General features: G+C 39.8%; 1 protein-coding gene across 1 annotated transcript in view; it reads left to right on the top strand.

The window, feature by feature from the left end:
- The first annotated feature begins 8,972 nt into the window (after positions 1–8,972).
- b4galt2 (UDP-Gal:betaGlcNAc beta 1,4- galactosyltransferase, polypeptide 2) overlaps positions 8,973–22,484 on the top strand; it is a 263,725-nt gene continuing 250,213 nt past the window's right edge. The window contains exon 1 of the mRNA XM_007229297.4: positions 8,973–9,499. The gene's annotated coding sequence lies outside the window, so the exon portion shown is untranslated. The remainder of the gene's footprint in view (positions 9,500–22,484) is intronic.

The raw sequence follows: 22,484 nt of genomic DNA, 5'->3' as shown, positions 1-22,484 counted from the left end.
CAGTCCCTGTTCCCTCTCTCTCTGCGCCTCTGGTAGTGGCGCCGTTGAGGGGGGGTAATGTAACACCTTAGCCTTCTGTTTTGTCTTCTGTTTCTCCCTTATTTGGTCTCTTGTGCTCCTGCCCCTCTGTTTACCTGTCATGTTTCCCATCCATGTGCTATTGTTGTGTTTTGTACCTGTCTCCACCCTAGCTCCGCCCCAGCCCTGCCCTATAGCAATTAGTGTTCTCACCTGTGTCTTATCTATAACCCCTCGTCATCCTAGCCCAGGTGTTTCTCACTCTCCTCTTGTATTTAAGCCCCTCTGTTTGAATGTTCAGTGTCGAGTCTTTTGTGTCTTTTGTATCTTTTGCATCCTCTGTATCCTCGTATCCTTGCTGTCCGTTCGTATCCTTGCTGTCCGTATGTATCCTAGTCTTAGTTTAGTAGTCTGTGTTTCTTAGTATTTGTTCTAGTTTTATATTCTCCTTGCCTTTTGTTTGTAGTTTTTTGCGTTACCCGTGTTTTGTTAACGGTTTTATTTTATCTTGTTTGTTTAAATAAAATATTTGCACTTACGTCCACCCCTGCTCATTCGTAACAGGGGCTCTGAGTGGTCTAACAAACTAAAGCACTGCCACTATGATCAGGAGGTTTGAATCCTGGTCATGTAGCTTGCTATCAGCTGCCAGAGCCCTGAGAGAGAGCATAATTGGCCTTGCTCCCTCTGGATGGGTTAGCACAAGGTGTCTGTGTGGTGATGTATTGAAAACAGAGGCGCTGTGCTTTCCCATGTTCACACTTACCCGGCAATGCTACATCCACACGAGTTCGAAAGAGACAGTAGCTTTACATGTGTCTGAGGATGCCCTCCTAGTTTTGGGGCACCGCTAGTGATAGGGTGAGTGCAGCTAAATGGGTGGGATTATCGGCATAGCTAAAGTAGAAAAGTGTAATAAAATATAATTTAAAAAAGAGAAATGATTCAGTACATTCCTTGCAAAGTAAAAAATACCCTTTTTTAAACTTCACATAGGAGGTACACATTTAAAGCACATATTAAAATGAAAGATTATAGCCTAAACGTTTCCTTTCTTCTTATCAACTTGCCCAAATCGTGCTCAACGATGGTTTGTGAGCAGTAATTTGACATAAGCAAAGCATGTTATATTTTTTGTATTTTATTGCTAGTACTAGTTTGAAATGTTTTGCGGTGTACTCCTTTCTGTGACACCTTGCCACACCTCTCCCTCACTAAAATCGTGTGTTTCACCACTGATCTAAACACTGATCTTCAGAGCAGACACACCCACTCTAACCTGAACCGACCAATCTGCTTCTTGACATCGGTATAAGAATAGACCTGACATCATTTCAGCCTAGATTTACAGAAAAGTCAAACTGCACTTTTCATTTACTTTTTTAAAATACTTTTTTAAAACACTTTTAAAATCACATTGTATTTTATGTACTACTTTAAGTGAAAAAAAATCGTTTAAAGAATCTGTTTATCTTATCTTCTTTAATGCAGATTTACCCTATTTATTTGATTAGCACTACCACATGGAGTCCAGGACTGGTACTAATAGGCCTACGAAAGCTAGAATGGTATATTTGAGACACAGTAAATCTTCAAACATACCTGACACTAAAGCATTGATGGGTAAATAAAATGCTTAGCTTGACTGTATTTTTTTTTACTCTTGTACTCCTTGTCATGCAATCTTGTGTTTTATTTCTTGTCTTTTGGTATATATCTGTTGATTGAGGATGTACAGCTGCCTAACCAAAGTGTGGCAATACAAAATCAATGAAAAATGTAATCTGTTACAGCACTGTTTTCCTTAAAACATCTAATCTCTCCTCATCTGAGTTTTTAATCTGAGTTATTTCTAGTTCTCATCATATCAACACCTGTTTTGGTAAATATGAGCTTACTGATGTTAAATCAGGTGAGCTACTGACGGAACTGAACATATACACAGGGGGGCATCCAGGAAAAAAATTGGAGCTACACTTTATTCTTCAGCTTGGCTCACAGAATATTACATTATAAATTATATGAATTCCTTGTTACGTTTTACTGAGTATATGTTTATTTGCATCTGTTTAAATCATGTGTGGTGCTTTTTCAGGCAAAAACACTCATATTGCTGAGATAAATGGATTATTTAAATAAATTAAATTTAAATTTAAACAAATGAGATCTAAAGCAAGTGAAGACTTTCAGCTTTAATTAAAAGGGTTAAACAAAAATATCCCCTGAACTGTTTAGAAATTACAACCATTTTCTACAAAGCCTCCTCATTTCAGGGGCTCAAAATTAATTAGACAAATGATCTCAAAAGCTATTTTATAGGCTGCATGAGCTATTTTCTTATTATTCCATCATTGGTTAAGCAGGTAAAATGTCTGGAGATGATTCCAGGTGTGGCATTTGCATGTGGAAGCTGTAGCTGTTAACCCATTCCATGTGGTTAAAGGAACTCTCAATAGAAGTGAAATAGACCATAAACAGCCTGAAGGAAAGAGATAGTAGAAATGTTGGGAGTGGCCAAATTACCAGTTACAGGTGGATTCTGGTAAAAAAATGGCACAGTGGTGAGCTCAGGAACTCAAAAAGCACTGGACCTCCACAGAAGACCACACTGTGGGATGTGCAGACGTGGTTTTATGTCTTTAGATACAATCTGGGTTAGCACCTGAAAATCCCTTTCAGACAGCTTCCTCTTACAGCGTCCACAGTTAATCCTGTTGGATGTGGTTGGTCCTTATTGGTGGTATGCAGACATTCCCCTGGAATGTCACAGATGCACCAGCGAGACGTGCACCAACAATTTGGTATGTCAGCCATAATGTCGTGTTCATTGCAATATTTTAAGCAAAATTGTGCTCTTACCCTGCTAATTGAACCTTCACACTCTGCTTTTACTGGTGCAATGTGCAATTAATGAAGATTTGCCACCAGGCTGCTCCAATTTAGCCATGAAACCTCCCACACTAAAATGACAGATGTTTCAGTTTCACTGTCCAACCCCTGTACTTCCGAGCCCTGAAATTATGAGGCTTTGTAGAAAAATGGTTGTAATTCCTAAGCTTTTCGTAGCATGTTAATTAAACTTTAATTAAACCTGGAAGTCTACACTTCAAATGTATCTAATTTTTTTTTTTTTAATTCAGTGTCGTGACATGCAGAGCCCACAACATTCAGATTGTGTCATTGTCTAAATACTTATGAGCCTAACTGTACCACCACCATGATAGTCAGTGTCACTGCAGTGCTGAGAATACAGGAATCACGAAGAACAGGGGGAAAGGAAGATAATAGAATATACAGAGAAACAGATACAGAAAATGTTACTGGTTTTAGAAACATTGTCAGAATGTTTTGCTTGCTTGGAGTATTCTCTATGTAAATCTTGCCTGAATTGTTGAAATGTTTAGTACTGCCACATTTTAGTGCTCTCCCAAAACAGCTCTTACCACCGAACCTCCACTAGGTGGAGACAGAATGTGTAAAATAGTACAAAGATCTTATTTCTCATTAGAACATGTCAAACTTTCTGTATTTAAAGGAGAACTTCGATGTTAAATTGACGTTTGATGTAGCAAATATATATATATATATAAAATTTGTGAACATATAATGATATTAAATTCATTAATTTATACAGGTATTAATATGCCATACCATATGTCTGTCTTTGTTAAAGAGCATAAAATAAAGTATTCCTATGTAAATAAATGCACTGGGCGCCAGCTGCTCATCCAGGAGGGCTATGCGGAGTCCATGTATATATGTCTAGGACATTCTCAGTACAATGATGGTGGTGCCTGGAGATTTACCTGCACTACAGGATGTAAACAGTGGTTTTTATAAGCTTCTTGTGCACTTTTTAAGTTATTAATGTATCATTTAAATGTTAGAGCTTTCTGGATTCTACCAAGAAGGTGTGGAGCTTCTTCGAGCCTGAATAACGGTGTTGTCAGGTATACCCAGGCAGGTAGGGCGAAATAAATAAATAATTTATTAAATAAATAACAAAGAAACACAAAGAAACAAGTAAACACGTAACAAGGATAATAAACCAAAATAAACGAGGGAGACTAGAGAACATAAACAAACAAGAGATAATAAGAATAAACAAACAGGGAATAACAACAAGGAACTAAACTCGATAAAATAATAACTAACAAACAAACCGAGAGTAAATAAACAAAGAAGCAAGCGAGAGACTTAATAAATACAAAACAAAACTGGGCAGGGATAAATACACAAATAACCAATAACCAAAACAAATCAAAGAACCTAAACTAAACCAACTAGAGATAATAAATAAACAAACAGGGAATATATACAAGGAGCTAAACTAAGAATCAACACAAGCAAGGTATATACAGGGAGCTAGGGAACAAGAAATAAAACAAGAAACTAGAAATAAACAAGGAAATAAACTATAAACGAGAAAACAAGAAATAAACAAGAAACAAGGAACCAAGGCTAAGAGAGACACTGAGAAACGTTATGAAAACACAGAGAGACGAACGACAGGTGAAGGTGCAAAGACCGACGGAGACAAAGTGGCAGAGGAGGGCTATTCAAAGAAACAAGAAACACTCTATAATTGGAAACACCTGGGGAAGGGGCGGAGCTACAAATGAGACAAGTGGTGGAAAGGTACTGAGACGGGAGACACAGGGGAGCATAGGTCACGTGGGGAAGACACACAGAGACACGAGACGAGACAAGGATGTGACAGGTGTAAAAAGTGATTTATTTGGGCAAAATACTCTATATAAAGGGGGATCCATCCTCCTCTATTCAGACAAGTTATAAATGAATGTTAAAAAGTCATTATACATCTAAATAGGTTTAATATATTCAAGTGAATAGCCACTTTGATGTAATCAGTAGGTGGCATTACCTGGGTAACAAGCAACTGATCTGTGGTGGGTGATGTGAAAGTATAATGACTTGCCCCAAATCGGCCGTTGTACAGAGTGCTGGGTAAAAAGCACAACATTTCTGGATTGTGGAAATCTGTAGGAGAATGGAGGTGGGCTATTCAACAAAGATAAGTACTCTTTTAAGGGTAATGTTTAGGGAAATACAGTGTTGGGAAGAGTTGAAGGCCTGTAAAAATAGTCTTTAAATCAGTCTTTAAATGAGAGCGAAAATACAGAAGTGTGCACAATAAGTGAATTCTTTATTAGTTCCACTGTGGGGAAACGTATAATGTTACAACAGCAAAGGGAAATCAAGGCACTCAAAAGAGGAAAGAGGTAAGAATCAAACTATTAACACTATAAACATTATAATTATGTTGAATATTGAATACTGTTGAATACAAATTTACATAAAAAACATGTAGGAATTGTACATTGTTACAGAATCTTCAATTACTGATTTTTTTTTGCATTTTTGTCATACTTTATTTTTTTATATCAGACAAATATAAACGGAGTAAATATAAAAAGCACTTTTTAAATTATGATTTCATTTATTAGGAAAAAAATCAAACTAGTCTAGCGCTTTGTGAAAAAAAGTGTGTTCTTTATTCACTATTTTGAAAGTTGAGTTCAATTTTGCTTCTAGCCACAACCAGGCCTGATTACTACCAGACCTGTAGAATCAAAAATCACTTAAATAGAACCTGTCTGACAACATGAAGCAGATAATAGATCTTAAAAAAGCAACACAACTTGGGTTCTGCAGCAGGACAATGAGCCAACGCAGACAAACAAGTCCACCTCTCAATGGCTTAAAAAAATGAAGGTTTTGGAGTGGCCTAGTCGAAGTCTGATTGACAGGCGGTTCATGCTCAGAAACCATCCAATCTGGCTGAATTAAAACAATTCTGTAAAGAGTAGTGGAGCAAAAATTACTCCACAGAGATGTGGAAAACTCATTGCCAGTTATCAGTAAAGCTTGATTGCAGTTGTTGCCGCCAAAAGTGACAAAACCAAGTTATTAGGTTTAGGAAGCAAACACTTTTTCACACAGAGCTAGATTGGTTTCGATAGTTTTTTCCTTTATTAAATACAATTATCATTGAAATTTTGCCTTTTTTATTTACTCAGGTTATCTTTGTCTGATATTAAAGTTTATTCTGATATTAGCAAAAGAAAAATACAAAAACAAAATAAATCTGTAGGAGGCAAATACATTTTCGTTTTTTTAGTTGCTGACTATATTTTGCAGGCTGCTGAAAAAAAATTCTCAGTCGTGTAGTGTAAAAATGACTTTTATACAAAATAATAATGATAATAATGACATAAGGCATTCAGCATATCTGACTCCCTTCTATTTGTTTCCAGAGTTGACCAGAATATTGGAAAATACATAAAACATATTTTACTGAATTACTGCTATAGATTAAAAACATTTGGGTTTGACATTAAAATGTGAATATGCAATTTAAGAGCCGCAAATCAGCTTTTATTTACAGGTATTTACATCAGGATCTGATACACAGTTCAGAAGATGGCACCTTTTTTCTGAACCCACCCAATTTTCTTATGAGCAAAAGCATTGGAACATGTGACTGTCAGGTGTGTTTTGTTGCTGGTGTGTCCTGATAGATTGTAATGCTGAATGTCTACATTCAGTTTCAGATTTGGGTTTTATCTATGGAGACTGAGCATTTATGTGTAGAAGAGTAACCAACATTGAAACCAGAGAGCTGTATATGAGTGAAAAACAAGCAACTGTGAAGCTGAGAGAAGATGAAAAAATTAATCAGAGCCATTACACAAATATTAGCCATAGCCAGTGCAACCGTGGATTATCCTAAAGAAGAAAGTCATCACTGGTGTACTTAGTAACAGGTGTCGAACAGGTAGTCCAAGGAAAAGCACAGCAGTTGTTGACAGAAACATTGTAAATGCTGAAAAAAAGAATTTAAAACAACTGTAGCATCAACAACAACCTCCAGAGGGCAGAAGTGAATGCATAACAATCTATAAGTACAGAGACAAGCCTATAGTGATGGACTGATACAAAGATTAAGCTTTATGAATGTGATTGAAGGACTAATGTTTGGATAAAAAAAAGGATCTGCTTATGATAACAAACTTACCAGCTCATCTGTGAAACCCAGTGGAGGTATGGGTTGGGATTCCATGGCTTCTTCTGTCACTGGCTCATTAATCTTCATTTATGATGTCACACATTATGGCAGCATTATGGTATGGTATATTATGACTTTAATCTATTTTAAGTTCATCTGTTCTAGTTATTTTCAGACACAAGGTCCTATCTTTTGAACTGTGGAAATAATAAAATTCAGATGAAATGCTGAATTGCTGATCTTTTGCCTCATTAATAACAAACCCAAATGTTTTCAGTCTACAGCAGAAATGTCATTGGCCTCACTGCTCCAATACTTTTCGAAGGGAGTTTAGATCTTTTATGCAACTGATTTTTAGAAATGTTGTGTTAAAAAAACATTTAAATCTAGATTGCAGGTCCTGCAGAAACCGCGAGTGTGATTGCAGTGCTGACTGGTATCTGAGGTGGTTGCTATGATGTTGCTAAGTGGTTGCTAGGTGATTGCTAAGGTGTTGCTATGGTATCCCTGGTGGTTGCTATGGTGTTGCTAATTGGTTGCTATGGTGGTTGCTAAGGTATTGCTAGGTGGTTGCTAAGGCATTGCTATGGTATCTGTGATGGTTGCTATGGTGGTTGCTAAGGTGTTGCTGTGGTATCTGGGGTGGTTGCTATGGTGTTACTAGGTGGTTGCTAAGGTGTTGCTATGGTTTCTGTGGTGGTTGCTAAGGTGTTGCTAGGTGGTTGCTAAGGTGTCGCTATGGTTTCTGTGGTGATTGCTGTGGTGTTGCTAAGTGGTTGCTAAGGTGTTGCTGTGGTATCTGGGGTGGCTCTCTTCCTTTAGAATATAACAGCCTTACTATTTTATTTAGATCTGCCCGAGTCAATAGCCACACCCTGATAATGTTGCATATTCTCTGTTTTACATAAATCCAGTCAAAAAAATTCCATCTCTTTTCCTTCCTCCGAATTAATGATTTCCCACATGTCCGACCCAATACTGATGGATGTTGGACCTTCAGGTCCTCCAACCCCCTGTCTGGCCAGACTTTCACATCACCCACCACAGATCAGTTGCTCATTACCCAGGTAATGCCACCTACTGATTACATCAAAGTGGCTATTCACTTGAATATATTTAGTATATAATATATTTATATACCTATATAGATGTATAATGACTTATAAACATTCATTTATAACTTGTCTGAACAGAGGAGGAAGGATCCCCCCCTATATAAAGTATTAGCCTTGATATTATATGTGATAGCACATGTGATAGTATAAAGTTCATGTTCGAGTCTTGGTTCCTTCCAAGGTTAGTTTCTCCTCCACGTCTGTGGGATTTTTTCTTGCTTCTGTTGCTTACTGTATGTACAGTTTTTCTCTGATTCTCTGTGATGCTGCCACCTTTCTGTAAAGCTGCTTTGTGGCATGGGTTGTAAAAAGCACTATATAAATAAAAGCAACATAAATGTATGAATTATGATATTACATATTTATTAAATTATTAAAATGCACAAAATGCAGAGTCAATATTTTTGAGATGAGATGAAAATATGGACTTGAAAAGCAGAAGAAATGCCAGTAGAGGCAGCACTGCAACCAACAAAATCTTAGCAGGTGAAAATGCTCAATTTAAAGTAAAAAAAATGTTTTCTCTTATTTCTATTTTGCTTATTTAAGGAGTAATGATCTTCTGTATGTCATTTATATTTTTCACCATATTTTAAGTAGTTTGAATCAAAATAAGCAAAGAAAAATCACCAGTGAAGTTATTCTGATTCAAGATATAAAATGTAGGGCAGGGGTATTTTTTTTTAATGATATTGTAATTTTTTTGATATGCAGTAGTATACATTGTTTGTATAGTGAGTCTGGGGCTGGTCTGGTGCTACTGCTGCTGCTGCTGTCAGAGAGAGGGGGTGGGGGTCTGGGGGTGTGCGGGTCAGCGGCCGGCGCGCCCTCTAGCGGCGGATCAGCGCAGCGCCGTTTGAGCCCTCTGACCCTCCGTACTGGATGCTGCTGATGAACCTGCTCCGCGCTGTTTATCCGTAGCCCGTAGGCTCCCTCCGCGCGAGGAGAAAGGCGTTGGATTACGAGCAGACAGGCGGGGATGTTCGGCCCTTAGTCCCGCAGTGAGGAGCCGCTGAGCAGCAGCATGGAGGTGTGGAGACTCCCGCATCCGTCCTGCCCGTCCGCCGTTCAGCTCTTCAGGAGATGAAGTAACGCCGTTCTGACACAGAGGAATCCGCGGCGGCTGCCCGGCAACCGAGCATCCCCTCCCCGCCGCAGATCAGCAGCAGACTCGGTGTTGTGTCTCCTCCAGCCCGCCGCTGCGGATGGAGCTCTGATTACCGGGCAGCTCCTCACTGAACCCCGGCGGGAGCAGCGCCGCTCAGCCGCGGGATGAAGAGCAGAAACAAAGGGATGCAGCGCTAGAGGGAGAGTCCGGGCTCGGTTCCGCGGGAAGGTAAGAGGAGCTCAGCGGTTCCGACCCAGCGGGGAAATGCTGCTCTGTCTTTCCCTCTCTGTTTATTTCCTTTGTATTTAAAGCTCTGTACTGCCATCTTGATTCAGGCTCTCAGAGATACTCTACACCATAACACAGCACAGAGACACTGCTATTAATAATAATAATAATAATAATAATAATAATAATAATAATAATAATATCAGCGTTCAGCAGCTTTAACTCCTGATTTTTACAGTAGCTCTGGAATCATTTACACTGTTCCCACTCAACTGAGCTAAAAACTGGAATAGCATCAGACAGCACAGCACAACCCAGCACAAAACAGCCCACAACAGTACAGTATACAGCACAGGACATAACCAAGCACAGCAAATAACAGCACATAACCAAGCCCAGCACAGCACATAACAGCCCACAACAATACAATATAACAGCACAACCCAGCACAGCACATAACAGCACAGTATATAACACAGCACAACCAAGCACAGCACAGCACACAAAAGTAAAGTATAACACAGCACAACCCAGCACAGCACATAACCGCTCACAACAGTAAAGTATAACACAGCACAACCCAGCGCAGCACATAACGGTACAGTATATAACACAGCACAACCCATCACAGCACATAACAGCCCATAACACAGCACAGCACATAAAGCACAGTATAATACTACACAACCCGACACAGCACATAACCAAACCTAGCACAGCACATAACAGCCCAAAACAGTAGGGTATAACACAGCACAACCCAGCACAGCACATAACCAAACCTAGCACAGCCCAAAACAGTACAGCACAACACTACACAAAATCCAACACAGCGCACCACAGCCCACAATAGTACAGTATAACACAGCAGAGCCCAGCTCAGCACATAACCAAACCCAGCACAGCACAAAGCAGCCCACAACAGTATAGTATAACATAGCACAACCCAGCACAGCACATAACAGCTCAAAACTGTACAGTTAAACATTGCACAGTTCCACACAGCACTCACCCTAGCACAACACGTCCGAACACACCACAACACAGCACAATCCAACACAGTCTGACCCAGCACAGCACATCAAAACCTTCTTTTGTCTTCCTTTTAAAAGTTAAAAGAAAAACATCACCTCATGTACCGCATTAGTGGTATTGTAATAATAAATGTACTTCAGCAGTGTTGCTTAAGTCATATTTGAGTGAAATTTACAGAGAGAGAGAGAGAGACAGTTGGCCTTAGTAAACAAACATATGCTAAAGCTAACTTAGCTCAGCTAACATTACTTTCCTAGCTGTGTACAGCCTGTATTTTACAACTGGAGAACTGTTTGAGAAGAGATATTGAACAGATACAAAGCCGTTAGTGATGCTAAATGCTTTATTGTGTTTCATTTATGTGTGTAGGGCAGGAAAGTGAACTTAAACCTGCTTTCTCTGCTGTGCTGCTGCAGGCAGGTGGAGTGTGGGACTGCCCCAGATGCCATGCCACATCCAGTCACAATCCAAAGCAATCCCATAATTCCAGAAGCATTTGGGGAAGATGACGGTTGTTCTTAAAGTCAACCTGAAATCAAAACTGATTGTTTGTTAGTTATAATGTCCCTAGTCATAGTAAACATACTCATTAGTGCAAAAATGCTTCCAAACAACACAAGCCAAAGAAAAATAATGAACTAATAGAAATGGCATGATGCCATGTTGATTGCAGTACCAATACTGTAACAATGTGCTATTTCTATAAAATAAGTAAGATTTAAAATATGATGTGTGTTATTCAAAGCTGAATGATTAACTGTAAGCACAAACAATTACCTAGCTTCTAGTAGGGGTGTCAGAAAGTATCCATGTTGCGATATATCATGTGTTTTTTGTTTGCGATACATTATTGATACGTGTTGAACATAGGCACACTAAACTCCTTAAGACTCGCCCCCCAATATGACTTACTAAACTTACTGCTTCATTACTTCACATGGTGGTGCTAATCAAATGAATAATTTCATTCTGTTGTGAAAAATATTGTTTGTAAATTCTGTGCAACTGACACCAGTAAATCCATAATTTCTGGTATTTACTTATTTCAGAGTATTTTTTTTCCTTTAGTAACAAAGATGGTGTGAAGTAGTGCTGGACGATATGGCCAAAATTTATATCACGATATATTCCTTAAATTTCGGTCGATACGATATAATTTCGATATCGATAAATACTTTGAAGGCCTCAGAAAAAGAATCCCTGCAATCTCTGCAGCTTGCACTGCAAATTATTATTTAACTGTGTATTTGCACTTTTTGTATCAATCTATCTAATGGAAATCTGTACCTACTACTGTATGAAAATGTTTTTTAAGTCTTTGAAACCTCCTTTCACAAAAACTTTAATACTTTAGAAATAAAAGTAGTCGAAATAAATCAATGCTCAATTTTATTTGCATATAGCAAAATAATAACATGACATCCCTGTCAAACATAAGCCTATATAACTATTACAAATAAAAATAACTTTAAATGACAACAGAGGCAGAGCTTCTTATTCATTGTAAACAAATTTAACAGATTAAAACAAAAGTGTTTTAACTAGGATATATAATACAAGAAGCCTTTATATACATAAAAGCAACAAGATTTTCCCGTCAAATAAACAAACCTATAGGATTTTTCAACTATAAATAACTTAGTGACAACATAATCTATTAAAGTGCTTCAGCCAGAATACAAGAGGTATTCAACATGATATCAACGGCAAATAAACAAACCTAAAGGATTCATAAACTTTAAATAACTTAGTTTCAACATAATCTATTAAAGTGCTTCAGTCAGTATAAGGAAAATATTGTATGTAGTGAAGATGCTTGAGGTGGTGGAACAGATTAGATGTATTAACGTTACGCTGCTTGTCGGCTCCACTCACCGGCACAATTTGCAGCAAAGCGGCAAGCGAGCGGACCCGCGGCTGGGCGAGCGGAGCCGCGGATGAGCGAGCGGACCCGCGGCTGGGCGAGCGGAGCCGCGGATGGGCGAGCGGACCCGCGGATGAGCGAGCGGAGGTGCGGATGAGCGAGCGGAGCCGCGGATGAGCGAGCGGACGCGCGAATGGGCGAGCGAAACAGCGGCTGACCGAACCGAGTCTACCCTAGCCTTGGATCCGCTCGTCCCGGCTCCGTTTCGAGACATTTTAGATGCGTAGCGGAGCGGACCTGAACCTAACCTAGCCTAGCCATTTTAACCTAGCCTAGCCTAGCCTATCTGGCTACGTGCCTGTGTGATTGCGTCATCACGCACTGAGGTAGCACAGCTATGGGGGCTGAATGTGTTTGGCTCTGCGGCGAGCTGACGCCAGTAAAAAACGCCTGTCCGTGACAGATTCTGTACATAATACATATCGATATACCACAAAAGTGATATCACCGTTATTGAAACATTTCTTATCGCGATAAATACCGATATCGAATTATTGTCCAGGCCTAGTGTGAAGTATCGTATCGTATCGTAGATAATTGTCGTGTTCATACAGTTGCAAGAAAAAGTATGTGAACCCTTTGGGATTACTTGGATTTCTGCATAAATTGGTCGTTAAATGTGTTTTGATCTTCATCTAAGTCACAACAATAGACAAACAGAGTCTGCTAAAACTAATACCACACAATATATATATATATATATATATATATATATATATATATATATATATATATATATATATATATATATATATATATATATATTTGCATGGTTTTATTGAACACAACATGTTAACATTCACAATGAGGGGGGAAAATATGTGAACCTTTACATTTAATAACTGGTTGACTCTCCTTTGGCAGCCAAAACCTCACCCAAACATTTCCTGTAGTTGCAGATCAGACCTGCACAACAGTCAGGAGGAATTTTGGATAATTCCTCTTCACTAAACTGTTTCAGTTCAGCTATAATATTCTTGGGATATCTGGTGTGAATCGCTCTCTTGAGGTCATGATGCCACAGCATCTCAATTGAGTTGAGGTCAGGACGTATTTTCTACTGTTGAAGCTGTTGGGTTGTTGGTTTATTTCTATGTTTTGGGTCGTTGTCCGGTTGCATCATCCATCCTCTGTTGAGCTTTAGGTGGCGAACAGATGGTCTTAAGTTGTCCTGCAAAATGGCTTGGTTAACTTGGGAATTAATTTTTCAGTTGATGACTGCAATCCATCCAGGTCCTGAGGCAGCAAATCAGCCCCAAACCATGATGCTCCCTCCACCATATTTCACAGTTTGGATGAGGTTTGATGATGGTGTGCTGTGCATTGTGTGTTTATTCCAAACAACTCAATTTTGGTTTCATCAGTCCACAGTATATTTAGCCAGTAGTACTGTGGAAAATCATTGTGCAGCAATGTTTTTTGGACAGCAGTGGCTTCCTCCGTGGCATCCTCCCATGAACTCCATTCTTGTTTAATGTTTTCCTTTTGTAAATTTGTCAGTAAAAATATCAGCATGTGCCAGAGATTTCTGTAAATCTTCAGCTGATACTCTAGGATTCTTCCTCACCTCATTGATCATTCTGCGCTGTGTCTTGCAGTCACCTTTACAGGACAACCACGCCTAGGGAGAGTAGCAACAGTGCTGAACTCTCTCCGTTTTTAGACCATCTGTCTTATCTTGCACACACAAACATCCAGGCTTTTAGAGAGATTTATTTTTGAACCCTTTCCAGCTTCATGCAACAATCAACAATTCTTGAACGTAGATCATCTGAGAGCTCTTTTGTGCTGAGAGGCATGATTCACATCAACCAATGCTTCTTAAGAACAGTGCAGGGCAGTTTTAACCAACACATCCAGTCTCATAACATCCTGGTTCCAAGTAGGTCTTTAGAAAAGTCATTAGCCTCGGGTTTCACATACTTTTTTCACCCTCACTGTGAATGTTAACATGTTGCGTTCAATGAAACCATGCAAACATTATAATTTTTGTGTGGTTTTAGTTTAAGCAGACTGTGTTTGTCTATTGTTGTGACTTAGATGAAAATCAGAACTCCAAGTAATCCCAAAAGGTTCACATACTTTTTCTTGCAACTGTATATTGAGTATCACAGAATCACAATATCATGATATCATTTATGTGGGTGATGCGTTGTGATTATATTGTATAATGAGATGCCCTGTGTTTCTACATTTGTTGCAGGACCAGGTCAGGTTGAATATTAGTTTTAAGCTGGGAAACAGCCAATTGTATATCTCTATTCCTGACACTCAAAAACAAGGGGAAGAGTATAAATGCAAAATGGAACTGGCCTAATTGGAAGCTCTTTCATCCGTCTCAGTGTTTTGCCTCTTCTTTAGCTGTGCATTTGAAGGGAAATCTGGGGATTAAAGGCGAGTCCTGTAGCTCTGGACTGGTCATCATACAGATGTGGAATAGAGGGACAGGCCAATATTGTTTCCATGACAACATATCCTGGCACTGTCACTGAGACCTGAAAAACAGAGGTTGCCCTTGGTGGTCAGCTTTGTTCACTAGCGTAGCCTTGTCTGAATATTTTCTGGCTCTGTTGTCATGAAGGTTCAAGAGTTCCCAGCATGGTTTATTATGTAAGCCCAAGCTAAGGCACGGCGTTCCAGGTTGTGACCTTATTTACAAGTTGCATTGTTGTTTAAATCATGGATGTGGGTGCAAAGCGTGTTGTTGGATGGTTAAAGCGTGTCAGTTGGGGCCAAGTGTGGCAGAGGGGGTTAATCATTGCAGTAGGGTTGGCAGTATTTGCTTAAAGTGTGGCAGTTGGGTGCACAGTGTGGCAGTTGAGGGCACAACATGACAATGGAAGGACAGAGTGGCAGTTGGCGCTAAAATGTGGCAGTGGTTGCTGAGAGAATCCTGGTAGTAGTTGGTTAAAGTATGGCAGTGATTGGTTAAACTATGGCACTTGGTTCTAAAGCGTAGCGGTGGTTGCTGAGAGAAGTGTGGTAGTGGTTGGATAAAGTATGGCAGTGGTTGGTTAAAATGTTGCAGTGGTAGTTAGAGTGGCAGTGTTTGGTTAAAGCAGGGCAGTGGTTGCTGAGAGAAGCGTGGTAAGGTGTGGCAGGCAGTGGTTGGTTAAGGAGTGGCAGGTGGGCTTAATTTGTGGCTGTGTTTGGGCAGAACAGTGGTTGCTAAAACGTGGCAGGGGTTGGTCAAAGTGTGGCAATGGTTGGTTAAGGAGTGGCAGGAGGGGCTAAAGCATGGTAGTGGTTGGTTAAGGAGTGGTAGGTGGGAATAAAGCGTGGCTGTGTTTGGCAGTGGTTGCTGAGAGAAGTGTGGCAGTGGTTGGTTAATGCTTGTCAGTGGTTGGTTAAAGCTTTGCAGGTGGGACTAATGCGTGGCAGTGGTTGGTTAAAGCTTGTCATTGGTTGGTTAAAACTTTGCAGGTGGGACTAATGCGTGGCAGTGGTTGGTTAAGGAGTGGAAGGTGGGGTTAATGTGTTGCTGTGTTTGGTTAATCCATGGCAGTGGTTGCTGAAAGCGTGGCAGTGGGGGTAATGGTGTCTAAGTGGGCCCAGAAGCCTTGGCCTGTGGTAGTTGTGAGGGCTTCAGCTGAGGCAGGGCTGTTGGCTGTTGGCTCTGGATGGTCAGATCAGCTGGAAGCGATGCAGGCCGAGGCTGTGTCCAGGCAGGGCTGGAGTCAGTGGAGCGCCGGCTCTTTCAGGCCTGGAGGAAAGCCACCAAAGCTCGTCTGTCCAAGTCTTTAACATAATAAGGGCTGAGTGTTTAGAAGTAGGTTATGCTATTTGAGCGATTTGCCTGCCTGCCTGAAAAGATTTTGATTAAGCAGCGCCCGGCTGGCGGGGTGGATGTCGTTTGAGGCGCGGTTTACATTTTAATGTTCTCGGGAAGTTTGAAAAGGCTGCTGTATGTGTCTGAAACTCTGACGTTTGTCAGAAAGCTCACGCTTGAGGAAAATTGGGTATAAACTCTTGTGAAGATTAGCCTAAACCTATGACTTAAGAGGTTATATTTCGAATGTAAAATACCACCTTTGAGCCTCTGCATTCATGTCTAGCAATTGAAAGCGACCCATTTCAGCATATCTCCCAGCCTGTCTCTCACCGCCGAATATCCCTGTTTGCACCAAACAGAAACCCTGCCGTGTCACTGCAGATAGCCTAATCTCAAAATGATGACAAGATAGAGGCCAGACTCACAGGAGAATCTTCCCACACTGCACGTCACACACAGGACACAAACAGCAGAAATCCTGCAAACTCCAGAACAGCAATTACCTAACACTAAGAACCAGACTGATGCACACGTAAAAGTAATGAATGGGGTCAAATTCAGAAGGTGTGTATTGGGGTTGTTTTATACAGTACACACAGCAGTAAACTTTACAATAGGGTTGGGTGATGTAGTTCTAAAATTATATGGCGATATTTTAGAGTATTTTGGTTATTATTTCTGCATTAATATTTTTGGTGAAATGATCGAACAGCATTTAATTTTTTGCATTCATTTCAAGAATACATTTCAACTACTGCAACAAAATTAGTATTCAAATTTTATAACAGTTATAACAAATATAACAGTTTAATATATTCAGTAGAAGATCTAGATTTTGTACAGTAGTGAAACAAAATATAAAAAGTAATGTTTCAACACAAATCTTCCACAAAACTAAAATGCAGCATATTTAGTGCTTGGATATGAACTTCAAACAAAACATTTAAAGTAAATACCACTAACAGCAAAATACATACAAAAAAAGAGTGCTTTCAAACAATATCACAACATTATGATTGATTGTTTTTTTTTTTGTCAAATTTTAAGGCCAAACCACATAAAAGTGTAAGTGTGGACACAACCAAGACACAGTTTAAACAAATTTAAATCCCCTCCACTACACCTGAGGTCTGGATTTGTTTCCTGATACGGTTTTAACCCCCTGAGTTAACCCACTTAGTAGTCAAATGCATCTTTATCTAGTCAGAGACTCTAGTCACACGAATCTGGATTTTTTTTTTTGAAAGTGAAAGTTTGTCTGTGCTTTGTTCTGTTGTCTACACTAAAGTGGCATCTTAGGTCAGTGAAAACAGAGCTTCACAAAAATGACTTCCAATGTGTGTATGGACAAATATTTGTAAAAACAGAGACAAAAACGTTTTTAAAAATATCCGGATTTCGGTTGCACTTGGAGCCAGTCACAGGCTTTTGTGCTTAGTAATTGACCATCAGTCATTCATCATCACTCATCATCCGTTAGAGGTGTGCCAAAAAATCGATTCACATAAGAATCTTGATTCTCATTTACTACGATTCAGAATCGATTTAAAATGTCCCAAAATCGATTCTGAGGGGCGGGTTTTAGACTGATTTTGGGCTGGGTATTTTTGTTGGACCTGGCAACCCTGGGGATAGCGCTTGTCCTTTCAAACGGAGATCTTCCAGACACACACAGAGCGTAGGTGTTTGAGAATCACCGGTAAGATGGCAGAACAAGCACTATATTACATTAGATTAACGTGTAGTTTCAATGTTTTATGGCAGAATGCTTCATAACAAGCATAAAAAAGATCGCTAGTAGTTAGTTTCAGTAACTGTTAGCTAGCTAACTAGCTAACTTTCCAGTTCCACCTTAAATAACGCTACAGGTGGCAGCGGGCTGCAGCATTTAAGGCGGAACGGAAAAATACAATAAGCTAATCAGAGCTAATTTCAGCTCCTCATCACAGAGGAATTAAGGAATGGACCATATGAATTAATTTCTCCACCTCCTGCCCCCTTTCTGAAGAAATACAACGACCTTAAATTAACTAGTTAATCAGCAGCTGCTCCTGAACTTTAGCGCTCCACTGCTATCATCACATCAGCCCAGCAGCGTCACCTACACACCACCGCTAGTAGCCTGGTAATAAAGCAGTGTTATTTATTATTTATTTATTGTTCATTAACGTCATTGTGATATCCCAGTGATTCCTCTGTCACTGAGGACCCACATTCCTGCACATTTTATTGTTTTTGTAACACATTACCTGCTCCAGGACCAGTGTATATTATGAATCTTATTTTTTTCAATAAGATTCATAAGCCAGAAGCAGAAATTTTTATAATTCAAATCGTTTTGAATCAAAAATCGATTTTGAATCGAATCGTGGCCCCCAAAATCGGAATCGAATCGAATCGTGAGATAGTAAACGATTCCCACCCCTATCATCCGTCATCTGCAACTAATGACTATTTTAGTAATTGACTAATCTGACGAATATTTATTCAGTTAGTCGATTGGTAATGATCTTTATTTTTCATTTTCTCCCCAATTTACATGCCAATTACCCAACCCACTCATTAGGACTCCCCCACACCAGGAGGGTGAAGACCAGCACATGCTTCCTCCGATACATGTGAAGTCAGCCACCGCTGCTTTTCGAGCTGCTGCTGATGCAGCATTGACTCGGTTCTGATACATCAGCTCACAGACGCCCTAGGAGTGATGTGGGGAGAGAGCGCCATCTACCCACCCGGAGGGAGCAGGGCCTATTTTGCTCCCTCTGAGCACTGGCAGCTTGATGGTAAAGCAGGGGTTCGAACCTGCGACCTCCAGCTCATAGTGGCAGCTCTTTAGACTGCTGGACCACTCGGCGCCCCTATGCTCATTTTTGTCATGCCTTCCATTTGTACTTTCTACAGGTGAGAATAGCTAAACATTTGTGGTACATTTTGAAATTTTATGCTATCCTAAATTCTATTTATTTTTTTATCTACAGTAAGTTTAAAGTACAGTTAGTACCACTGTGCAGGCAGAGCAGTCCAGAATACAGTGTGTGGTGTGTGGTGTGATTGACATGTCAGTGATTTATTAAGCGCTGTTTTGGAGGAAGCCTGTGTGAAGTTGTTGTGCTGTTGTGAAATTAGCTGCAGGCCTGTGATGGGTGGAATTTCTCTTTTGTCCTTCAGTCTCTGGGACGGTTTTTAAAATGCTAAGTGGTTTGGTGCAGCTGGCCGGGAGTGCTTTTGTTTTCTCTCGCTTCACAGAGATGAGTTGACTAAAAGCTGTTTGTTTTATGGAAGCGGGGAATGAAAAGCTGTTTACGGCCTGTGCCAGAGTCTCGCGTGAGACTCAGATTGAGTTGTGGGCATTCTGAAGGCAAACATTACAAAATATTAGCAAGAAATACAACTCCATAAAAGGGATTAGAGACTGGCTTATGGCTGTATCTAAGCAGTTTCTCAGTCTGGAGGACACAATCCTGTCAAGATTTTTGTTTTTCATTTCATTTTGTTGTTTTCATTTTTTATTTAGCGAGACATCAATATCTAGGCTAGATTGAATTCACGGGTACTTCCTTTTAACATTAAGGGCCCTATCGCGATGCCTATTGCTATCTTACCCCCTTATAACAGTCTCTTTTCACTCCTGCATTGTTAAAATAGTGTTGGAGTTTAGAAATATATCTATGCTGATGGGCGAAGTAGTCTGGAATGAGGTGTGTTCAGGTAAATTTCTGGTGTGTTACTATTTACTAACACAGGTGCAACACTGACTGAAAAGAACCTAGATAACAGTCAACCGTTCCAATTAGTGGTGCAGTAAAAAAATCGATTCGAGCTCGAATCGCGTTTGAAAAATTGAACAATTCAGAATCAATTCTCATTTTCAAGTCTCGCGGAGTCCCGCGGGACAGTTAAAAAGCTCCGCGAGACAGTAGGTGAGTGTCGCGAGACAGCAGAAGTTTTTGCTCTCTTAGTTTTTGAGCTATTAGGCTACAGAGGGGCGTGTAGTGTCATGTTACGGTGTTTGTTGTTGCGCCGCTAAAGTATGGAGGATGAAGAAAAAGAAATCCAACCGATTTGAAAGTAGAGCTGGGCGATATGGAAAAAAAATCTTATCACGATACAGTTTTCTATATCAGCCGATATCGCTATGTATCACGATATAAATCAAATCACTTTCTGTTACACTTAAAGATTTCTGGCCTTCAGCAGTTCTACTTAAACGGGAAATAGAAAATAAAGTTTATCGAATCCTATCGTCCGGCTTATCATATTTATTGCAATATATATTTTCCTCAATAACTATCATTATTGTTTTATCGGCCAGCACTATTTGAAAGAATCTGAAAAAAATCTAATCGTGACCCCAAGAATCGATTCTGAATCAAATTGTGGGATTCCCAAAGATTCACAGCCCTAGTTCCAATGCACCTAGCACACATTAAACATTATGGTAATTTTGTGGTTATCGTTATTTTTCAATAAGAAAAATAATAAACTTTATGATTTAAAAATTGTATGGTTCAAATTTTCTCAAATTTTTTGTTTGTGCCACAATCTTACCTGAGAATTCTCACAGCCCTCTGTTTTAAGAGTTTCTCAGAAAAATCTCAGTTTAAAGTGTCATACAGCCCTAACACTCCCCCTGCCCTTCCAGGCTTTCAAAAATCAGGACCCTACCCATAGGTGTAATAACGCAAAACAGAGGGGTAGGACTAAGTGGTAGGACCAACAGGTGAGTTAGAATTGGGCCCTAGTGAACACTTCACTGCACACACTGAAAATCCATTTATAAATCCATGGTGTTTGGTTCTGAAGATCACTTGCTAAGCTAGCCTCCAGGACAGATACACAGAGTATCAGACAGCTCAGTACAGCTGTTTCTGATTTACTAACTTAATCACTCATGATAAAAACTGGTTTCTGAGAGAGTGAAGTTTTAGCTAGATAGCTAGATTACTGTAGTTAACAGGTTAATCACCGCTAAACCACCATGATTGTAGCCGTGTTACAGGTAAATAAGACTCAAATATCACACAACTCCTATATGCAGCAGGAGTGTAATGGTACAGACAATTAACACTGCGGTTCACACCTGGGTATAAACCCCACGGTTTTCGGTACAGTTTGTGGAAAAAATAGAGGCTGGGCATTCTGTATAGCCTCAACCTCACCAACTTTATAATAGCATTGGAACTTTATTATAATCATGTTTTGTTTTTTGGGATGGAATGTTGTAACAGGGCTCGATCACTTTCATTATTAAATGTTCTAAACCAGGATTCTCTCCTGCTGTCATCATGAGAGACTCCATCTTTTGGATCTTGTTGAAACAAACAAACGAGCCTGATTGTGGCGCTTTATTAAGAACAAAAACAACAGCATTACTTTAACTGCTTAAACTACAAATATTTTTTTCGAAGCATATTACTAGATTGAGTGTTTGAGTTCTTTTTAAGAAATATCAGCATTAGATTGTCAAAATTAAATTATATTCAAGATTTTTTAAAATGCTGAAATAGTGTAGTGATGTTTAGGTCATTTTGTGCTTTATAATTTCTCAGAGACTGAGAGAGAGAGACAGCGAGAGAAAGACAGCACAAATGAGAGAGAGAGAGAGAGAGAGAAAAAAAGAGAGACAGTAAGAGCGCTTAACCCTGCGTTCACACTGGAAAGCGACAGGCGATCATTCATTTCATGGCAGAGCATGATTTCAGTGCAGCGATGGTGTGTGGGTAGTTTAAATTTTCTGTGTTTCTGTGCGCACTCTCTGCTTGTGTTTCCAGTCGCCATCATCAGCCCATGTGCTCAGAGCTAAACTTCTCAGGTCAGGCTATGGGCTAAGTCAGGAGCGACTTGCTAATAGCAACAGTGCTACAGCTACACTTTCCAGGTGCAACACTCCGCAATACATTCATTGGTTCCACAATTGTCCTGTAGACTGCCTGCATCCTTGTATTCTGCGTGCATTTGTGCGAACCGAGACGATTCATACAGAATACATATATACCGTTACACCCCTAATATGCAGGTCCAGTGGCTTTGCCTTGGACATGAACAGAGAACATTACCATTATCAAACAGTTCAGACAGTTATGAAACTTACAACTATGGTGGTAGTGTTTTTTTTCCCATTTTCCCATTGAAGAATGAATCTCTATGAAGTATACAGTATTACCATCAAAGCCTAGTCTAAGGGCATTTTCACACCTCGCCAGATCCGAACTATGGTTTGTTTCTATTTTGGTTTGTTACAATTTGTATAC

This window comes from Astyanax mexicanus, chromosome 8, assembly GCF_023375975.1.
Source record: "Astyanax mexicanus isolate ESR-SI-001 chromosome 8, AstMex3_surface, whole genome shotgun sequence".
In the NCBI taxonomy this organism is placed as follows: domain Eukaryota; kingdom Metazoa; phylum Chordata; class Actinopteri; order Characiformes; family Acestrorhamphidae; genus Astyanax; species Astyanax mexicanus.
The sequence above is the reverse complement of the archived record's forward strand: the minus strand, read 5'-3'. Positions and strand labels throughout refer to the sequence as shown.